Source organism: Monodon monoceros, unplaced genomic scaffold (assembly GCF_005190385.1).
Source record: "Monodon monoceros isolate NGI ecotype Baffin Bay Population unplaced genomic scaffold, NGI_Narwhal_1 Super_Scaffold_22, whole genome shotgun sequence".
Lineage (NCBI taxonomy): Eukaryota > Metazoa > Chordata > Mammalia > Artiodactyla > Monodontidae > Monodon > Monodon monoceros.
Genome location: NW_021703779.1, coordinates 116,876,871 through 116,886,011, shown reverse-complemented (window position 1 = coordinate 116,886,011; position 9,141 = coordinate 116,876,871).

Below are 9,141 nucleotides of genomic sequence, written 5' to 3'. Positions count from 1 at the left end.
AAGAGTGTTTTACCAGGAAAAAAAAGCAAGAATTTCAATTTGAAATTCTGCACCGAATTCAGAGATTTCAGGTTAGGACACATTTCTGGAAATAGAAAACTAATATGAAGAAATTACTCTTGCCAACATCAAGTAATGACCTGCTCCATAGAGCTATGTATATTTTACTTCGCCTAATAAATGTCCTCTTCAGCTGTTGGTTGTAAGATTATTTTTTTGTAAATGAAATTATATGCTAATCTCTCCAGTGGAGCTCACTTTTTGAACTAATGGAATATTGTTTTACAATGTGAATACTCCCTCTCTAATTTACCTATTGTTAGTGGTTGGATTTATGTTCATTAAATTGCTTAACAGAGAGCTAGCTTGCATATCCTTATCTCTGGGCACTTGAAGGATAGGACTTGGGGGAAGAAGGAAAGCAGGGTAGGAGCAAGGTAAGGACACTGGCCAGGAAATCAAAAGACCTTGGTTGAATCCAGCTCCACCACTTACTAGCCAAAAGTCTGTGGCCAAGTCAGCATATCTTTCTGGGCCTCAATTTCCTTACCTGTAATAATGTCACATAAAGAAACTATGAGAATTGAATATAATCATCCCTGCGAAAACACCTGGTAAACTATAAAATGCTAGACAAAGTTGATAATTAACAATAACAATTAATTAAATGCCCTCTACTCCCCCTTCCAAAGCCAACAATGGAAATGAAAATCAGTAGCTCCATAACAGGAAATCCCACATCAAAAAACATCATTTTTTTATTGAAGTATAGTTGATTTTACAATGCTGTGTTAGTTTCAGGTATACAGCAAAGTGATTCTGTTATTTATATTTTTTCAGATTATTCTCCATTATAGATTATTATGAGATACTGAATATAGTTCCCTGTGCTATACAGTAAATCCTTGTTGCTTATCTATGTTATGTATAGTAGTTTGTATCTGTTAATCCCAAACTCCTCTAATTTATCCCTCCCCCACCTTTCCCATTTGGTAACCATAAGTTTGTTTTCTATGTCTGTGAGTCTGTTTCTATTTTGTAAATAAGTTTATTGGTATTATTTTTTCGATTCCACATATAAGTGATATCATAGGGTATTTGTCTTTCTCTGTCTGACTTACTTCACTTAGTATGATAATCTCTAGGTCCATCGAAGAACATAATTTTAATCAAATAGCCTATGTTTGGAGCCCTGGCTTGAAAAGGAAACGAATCCAGTCAGGTAACATCAGAAAAGCTACACTGGGTTGCAGCTAACTTAGCCTGTGTGGAGTCTCTGGCATGGGCACCAAGGGGCACGTTGTGGGAATGAAAAAAAGCTTCACTCCAGACTGACTCCATTCAGAAAATGAGTGCAGAAAATCCCCAGGTGATCAGTGAACTTCAACTTTGTTAGGATCTATCTCAAATTTGATCCTGCAGAATATGTTGGGAGTAACTCATTAGATTAACTGACTTGAAAATACTGATCTTTTAAGGCCCAGTTTAGTTACCTCTTCCATAACCAGCCCCTAAATCTCTTCAGTTGGAATTAATTTCTCCCTAGTCTGTGCCCCAAATACAAGTGGTATCCATCCAGTCATGGCACTCATTCAAATTTCATTTATCTTAGAATTTGTGTGTGTATGTATATGCACATGCATGTGTGTATATATACTTGTGTACTGCCTTACTCACAGAGTATAATCTAAGTTCCTGAAGTCAGGAACCGTGTCTTGGTCATCACTGTACATCCTTCACAGCATCTAGCACATTGCCTTACACATAATAGTTGCTCAACAAGCACTGCTGACTGTTAAAGGGAATAAGAATTGTGCATTTACTGTTAAGGGGAGTATTTCCTTTTTTTCTGTGCCCTGTCTACTTCAAGCTTTAAGGTCGTCCCCTCATTTAATCCTGTGATTTAGGGAACAAGTCCATAGAGTAACAGCTGACTGTAGGCATATTTTTGGAAAAATAGAAAAATCAGTACATAGCATAAGAATCATAATCACTGTTCTTGAAGCAAAGTGGCCGATGATCTCAGATCTGATAGCAGGCATTCCCATCCTGGATGGAACTGAGTATAGCCGTATTGTTCAATCCCTCAGGGGAGATCAGTGTACTTGAGTTATCACAAGCCTCTATCCCAACTGGAGCCTAAGTCCATCTAGGACGGTATTGTCCAATACAGGAGCCACTAGCCACATGTGCCTGTTTGAGCACGTGAAATGTGTGCAGACTGAATAGAGGTACAGTGGAAATATAAAACACACACCGGATTTCAAAGACTTAGTACAAGATTTTTAAAATAATATAAAATATCTCATTAGTAATCTTTATATTGATTGCATGTTAAAATGAAAATATTTTGGATGTATTGGGTTAAATAAAATATATTATTAAAGTTAATTCACTTTTTTTTTAATGTGACTATTAGAAAATTGAGAATTATATATGTGGCTTGCATTATATTTCCACTGGACAGCACTAAAATTGGACCCCCCCCCAGAAAAGAATCTATCCTTAAAACGACCTAAATGCTAATAACTAGCATTTCCACCATCTCCTCTTGAAGCCAACAGGACCCCAAAAACCAAAGGACTATGACACAAAGCATTAATACAAGACTACATTTTCATCTCCAAAATACCTGAGTCTGTATCCAAACTAGGAGTAGGAGTTCCAGATAAATGCCTTCCAAGAAGAGAATTATAAAATTTTTCAAGAGTTACAGGTAAGGGCTTCCCTGGTGGCGCAGTGGTTGGGAGTCCGCCTACCGATGCAGGGGACGGGGGTTCGTGCCCCGGTCCGGGAGGATCCCATATGCCGTGGAGCGGCTGGGCCCGTGAGCCATGGCCGCTGAGCCTGCGCGTCTGGAGCCTGTGCTCCGCAACAGGAGAGGCCACAACAGTGAGAGGCCTGCATACCGCAAAAAAAAAAAAAAAAAAAGAGTTACAGGTAAATAAGAAAAGGCATTCTTGAAGTTCCTGAACAATGAAACCTCAGTAGTTACCAGCTTGTGCTGACATGATGCCACAACAAACCGAAAAGGTAAAATAAAATCCAAATGCTTTGCATGAGGTAGCACAGTGCTTGCATCCTAACAATTGACTGTTGACTTCAATGAATATGGAAGAGGTTGTCTAATTGGATTTGATCTCTTTTTAAACTGAAGTCAATGAACCAGGGTATGTCCATACACAACCCTAAAGGTCTCCACCGAGTCTATTAACATGATTTCAGGGTGGATACTGTGCTCTCTTGGCCCTTTATATAGCAACTACTGGATAGTTGCTAGAGCACTAGCTGCATCAGGGAAGAATTAGGTATAAACTTCATCTTCATTGTGATAAATACCTTCTTATCCGCATGCTTCACCTAAAGCAGGAGAGTCCCTGTGGCATGGGCCCTGGGGACAGCATAATAACAGAGCCTCCAACTACTGCACAAACCTGTGGTAGTTGAATTTTTATAAATATATTTATTTATTTATGTTTGGCTGCGTTGGGTCTTTGTTGCTGTGCGCGGGCTTTTCTCTAGTTGCAATGAGCGGGGGCTGCTCTTCGTTGTGGTGCGCAGGCTTCTCATTGCGGTGGCTTCTCTTGTTGCAGAGCACGGGCTTCAGAGTGCAGGCTCAGTAGTTGCGGTGCACGGGCTTAGTTGCTCCGCGGCACGTGGGATCGTCCCGGAGCAGGGATCAAACCTGTGTCCCCTGCATTGGCAGGCACATTCTTAACCACTGCGCCACCAGGGAAGTCCCTGTGAGAGTTGAATTTTATCATCCACAAAGATTTGGGCTCCATGCATAAGGCACAGATAGCACCTGAAGTTGGAGTATTAAAAACAGACTTCAAGTCCTACCTGGCTCTTTGGTGGGGCTAATGGCGGACTCTGCGAGGGCTCACACCAAGGAGTACTTCCCAGAACTTCTGCTGCCAGTGTCCTTGTCCCCACGGGAAAACGTTTTCTTTAATTTGGACTCAACAGAACGTGAGGAAGTACTATACCACCAGACCTGAATGGAAACACTGGACCATCACACTTGATCATGCTCATCATCATTGTTCATCTAGTCATATCTCATTCCAGTACAGAAAGGTGATACTAATGAAGCTCCAATGGGGAGTTTAACAGTGCTGTTGATCCACATCAGAGACAAAAGTTCTTCAGGGTTGTTGGTCCCTGTCTCTCCCATGGCCTGCCCTCACCTCATCTCTCACCCCTCCAAGTCAAGCCCTTTGTGGCCTAATCTGACAGAATAGCAGCGTCTTGGGAATCTTCCGAACAAATCCTCTGAGTGAAGAGTACTTGGGATATGTGTACATAAACGTTCGGTCGGAGCGCAGGGAGAGGACTGGGGTTGCCAGCGTGAACACAGCCTGCAGGGGGTTAGTGCACCACGACTGGCCGGGAGGGAGTCCGGGGAAAAGTCTAGACCTGCCGAAGAGGCAAGAGACTTTTTCTTCCCTCTTTGTTTCCTGGTGCGCGAGGAGAGGGGATTAAGAACGCTGCTTAAAGGAGCTCCAGAGACGGGCGCAAGCCACGGCTAAAAGCGCGGACCCCAGAGATGGGCATGAGACGCCAAGGCTGCTGCTGCCGCCACCAAGAAGCCTGTGTGCCAACACAAGTCACTATCCACACCCCCCTTCCGGGGAGCCAGTGCAGCCCGCCACTGCCAGGCTCCCGGGATCCAGGGACAACTTCCCCGGGAGAACGCACGGCGCGCCTCAGGCTGGTGCAACGTCACGCCGGCCTCTGCCGCCGCAGGCTCGCCCCGCACTCCGTGCCCCTCCCTCCCCCGGCCTGAGTGAGCCAGAGCCCCTGAATCAGCGGCTCCTTTAACCCCGTCCTGTCTGAGCGAAGAACAGATGCCCTCCAGCGACCTACACGCAGAGGCGGGGCCAAATCCAAAGCTGAGCCCCGGGAGCTGTGAGAACAAAGAAGAGAAAGGGAAATCTCTCCCAGCAGCCTCAAGCAGCGGATTAAAGCTCCACAATCAACTTGATGTACCTGCATCTGTGGAATACATGAATAGATAACGTATCATCCCAAATTGAGGAGGTGGACGTTGAGTGCAAGACTTATGATTTTTTTCCCCTTTTCCTCTTTTTGTGAGTGTGTATATGTATGCTTCTGTATGAGATTTTGCCTGTATAGCTTTGCTTCCACCATTTGTCCCAGGGTTCTATCCGTCCATTTCTTTTCTCTTAATAATTATTTTTTTATTTTAATAACTTTATTATATTTTATCTTACGTTATTTTACTTTATCTTCTTTCTTTTTTTCCTTCCTTCCCTCCTTCCTTCCTCCCTCCCTCCCTCCCTCCTTTCTTTCTTTCTTTCTACTTCTACTAATTCTTTCCTTCTACATTTTCTCCCTTTTATTCTGAGCCGTGTGGATGAAAGGCTCTTGGTGCTGTAGCCAGGAGTTAGTGCTGTGCCTGTGAGGTGGGAGAGCCAACTTCAGGACACTGGTCCACAAGAGAGCCCCCAGCTCCACATAATATCAAATGGCGAAAATCTCCCAGAGATCTCCATCTCAACACCAGCACCCAGCTTAACTCAACGACCAGCAAGCTACAGTGCTGGACACCCTATGCCAAACAACTAGCAAGACAGGAACACAACCCCACCCATTAGGAGAGACGCTGCCTAAAATCATAATAAGGCCACGGACACCCCAAAACACACCACCAGATGTGGACCTGCCCACCAGAAAGACGAGATCCAGCCTCATCCACCAGAAAACAGGCACTAGTCCCCTCCACCACGAAGCCTACACAACCCACTGAACCAGCCTTAGCCACTGGGGACAGACACCAAAAACAACGGGAACTACGAACCTGCAGCCTGCAAAACGGAGACCCCAAACACAGTAAGATAAGCAAAATGAGAAGACAGAAAAACACACAGCAGATGAAGGAGCAAGATAAAAACCCACCAGACCTAACAAATGTAGAGGAAATAGGCAGTGTACCGGAAAAAGAATTCAGAATAATGATAGTAAAGATGATCCAAAATCTGGGAAATAGAATAGACAAAATGCAAGAAACATTTAACAAGGACTTAGAAGAACTAAAGATGAAACAAACAATGATGAACAACACAATAAATGAAATGAAAAATACTCTAGATGGGATCAATAGCAGAATAACTGAGGCAGAAGAACGGATAAGTGACCTGGAAGATAAAAGAGTGGAAATAACTACTGCAGAGCAGAATAAAGAAAAAAGAATGAAAAGAACTGAGGACAGTCTCAGAGACCTCTGGGACAACGTTAAACGCACCAACATTCGAATTATAGGGGTTCCAGAAGAAGAAGAGAAAAAGAAAGGGACTGAGAAAATATTTGAAGAGATTATAGTTGAAAACTTCCCTAATATGGGAAGGGAAATAGTTAATCAAGTCCAGGAAGCACAGAGAGTCCCATACAGGATAAATCCAAGGAGAAATATGCCAAGACACATATTAATCAAACTGTCAAAAATTAAATACAAAGAAAACATATTAAAAGCAGCAAGGGAAAAACAACAAATAACACACAAGGGAATCCCCATAAGGTTAACAGCTGATCTTTCAGTAGGAACTCTGCAAGCCAGAAGGGACTGGCAGGACATACTGAAAGTGATAAAGGAGAAAAACCTGCAACCAAGATTACTCTACCCAGCAAGGATCTCATTCAGATTTGATGGAGAAATTAAAACCTTTACAGACAAGCAAAAGCTGAGAGAGTTCAGCACCACCAAACCACATCTACAACAACTGCTAAAGGAACTCCTCTAGGCAAGAAACATAAGAGAAGGAAAAGACCTATAATAACGAACACAAAACAATTAAGAAAATGGGAATAGGAACATACATATCCATAATTACCTTAAACGTGAATGGATTAAATGCACCAACCAAAAGACACAGATTGGCTGAATGGATACAAAAACAAGACCCATATATTTGCTGTCTACAAGAGACCCACTTCAGACCTAGAGACACATACAGACTGAAAGTAAGGGGATGGAAAAAGATATTTCATGCAAATGGAAACCAAAAGAAAGCTGGAGTAGCAATTCTCATATCAGACAAAATAGACTTTAAAATAAAGACTATTAGAAGAGACAAAGAAGGACACTACATAATGATCAAGGGATCGATCCAAGAAGAAGATATAACAATTGTAAATATTTATGCACCCAACATAGAAGCACCTCAATACATAAGGCAAATACTAACAGCCATAAAAGGGGAAATCGACAGTAACACGTTCATAGTAGGGGACTTTAACACCCCACTTTCACCAATGGACAGATCATCCAAAATGAAAATAAATAAGGAAACACAAGCTTTAAATGATACATTAAACAAGATGGACTTAATTGATATTTATAGGACATTCCATCCAAAAACAACAGAATACACATTTTTCTCTAGTGCTCATGGAACATTCTCCAGGATAGATCATATCTTGGGTCACAAATCAAGCCTTGGTAAATTTAAGAAAATTGAAATTGTATCAAGTATCTTTTCCGACCACAATGCTATGAGACTAGATATCGATTACAGGAAAAGATCTGTAAAAAATACAAACACATGGAGGCTAAACAATACACTACTTAATAACGAAGTGATCACTGAAGAAATCAAAGAGGAAATAAAAAAATACCTAGAAACAAATGACAATGGAGACACGACGACCCAAAATCTATGGGATGCAGCAAAAGCAGTTCTAAGAGGGAAGTTTATAGCATTACAATCCTACCTTAAGAAACAGGAAACATCTCGAATAAACAACCTAACCTTGCACCTAAAGCAATTAGAGACAGAAGAACAAAAAAACCCAAAGTTAGCAGAAGGAAAGAAATCATAAAAATCAGATCAGAAATAAATGAAAAAGAAATGAAGGAAACGATAACAAAGATCAATAAAACTAAAAGCTGGTTCTTTGAGAAGATAAACAAAATTGATAAACCATTAGCCACACTCATCAAGAAAAATAGGGAGAAGACTCGAGTCAATAGAATTAGAAATGAAAAAGGAGAAGTAACAACTGACACTGCAGAAATACAAAAGATCATGAGAGATTACTACAAGCAACTCTATGCCAATAAAATGGACAACCTGGAAGAAATGGACAAATTCTTAGAAAGGCACAACCTGCCAAGACTGAATCAGGAAGAAATAGAAAATACAAACAGACCAATCACAAGCACTGAAATTGAAACTGTGATTAAAAATCTTCCAACAAACAAAAGCCCAGGACCAGATGGCTTCACAGGCAAATTCTATCAAACATTTAGAGAAGAGCTAACACCTATCCTTCTCAAACTCTTCCAAAATATAGCAGAGGGAGGAACACTCCCAAACTCATTCTACGAGGCCACCCTCACCCTGATACCAAAACCAGACAAGGATGTCACAAAGAAAGAAAACTACAGGCCAATATCACTGATGAACATAGATGCAAAAATCCTCAACAAAATACTAGCAAACAGAATCCAACAGCACATTAAAGGGATCATACACCATGAGCAAGTGGGGTTTATTCCAGGAATGCAAGGATTCTTCAATATATGCAAATCAATCAACGTGATACACCATATTAACAAATTGAAGGAGAAAAACCATATGATCATCTCAATAGTTGCAGAGAAAGCTTTTGACAAAATTCAACACCGATTTATGATAAAAACCCTCCAGAAAGTAGGCATAGAGGGAACTTTCCTCAACATAATAAAGGCCATATATGACAAACCCACAGCCAACATCATTCTTAATGCTGAAAAACTGAAAGCATTTCCACTAAGATCAGGAACAAGACAAGGTTGCCCATCTCACCACTCTTATTCAACAAAGTTTTGGAAGTTTTAGCCACAGCAATCAGAGAAGAAAAGGAAATAAAAGGAATCCAAATCGGAAAAGAAGAAGTAAAGCTGTCACTGCAGATGACATGATACTATACATAGCAATCCTAAATATGCTACCAGAAAACTACTAGAGCTAATCAATGAATTTGGTAAAGTAGCAGGATACAAAATTAATGCACAGAAATCTCTGGCATTCCTATATACTAATGATGAAAAATCTGAAAGTGAAATCAAGAAAACACTCCCATTTACCACTGCAACAAAAAGAATAAAATATCTAGGAATAAACCTACCTAAGGAGA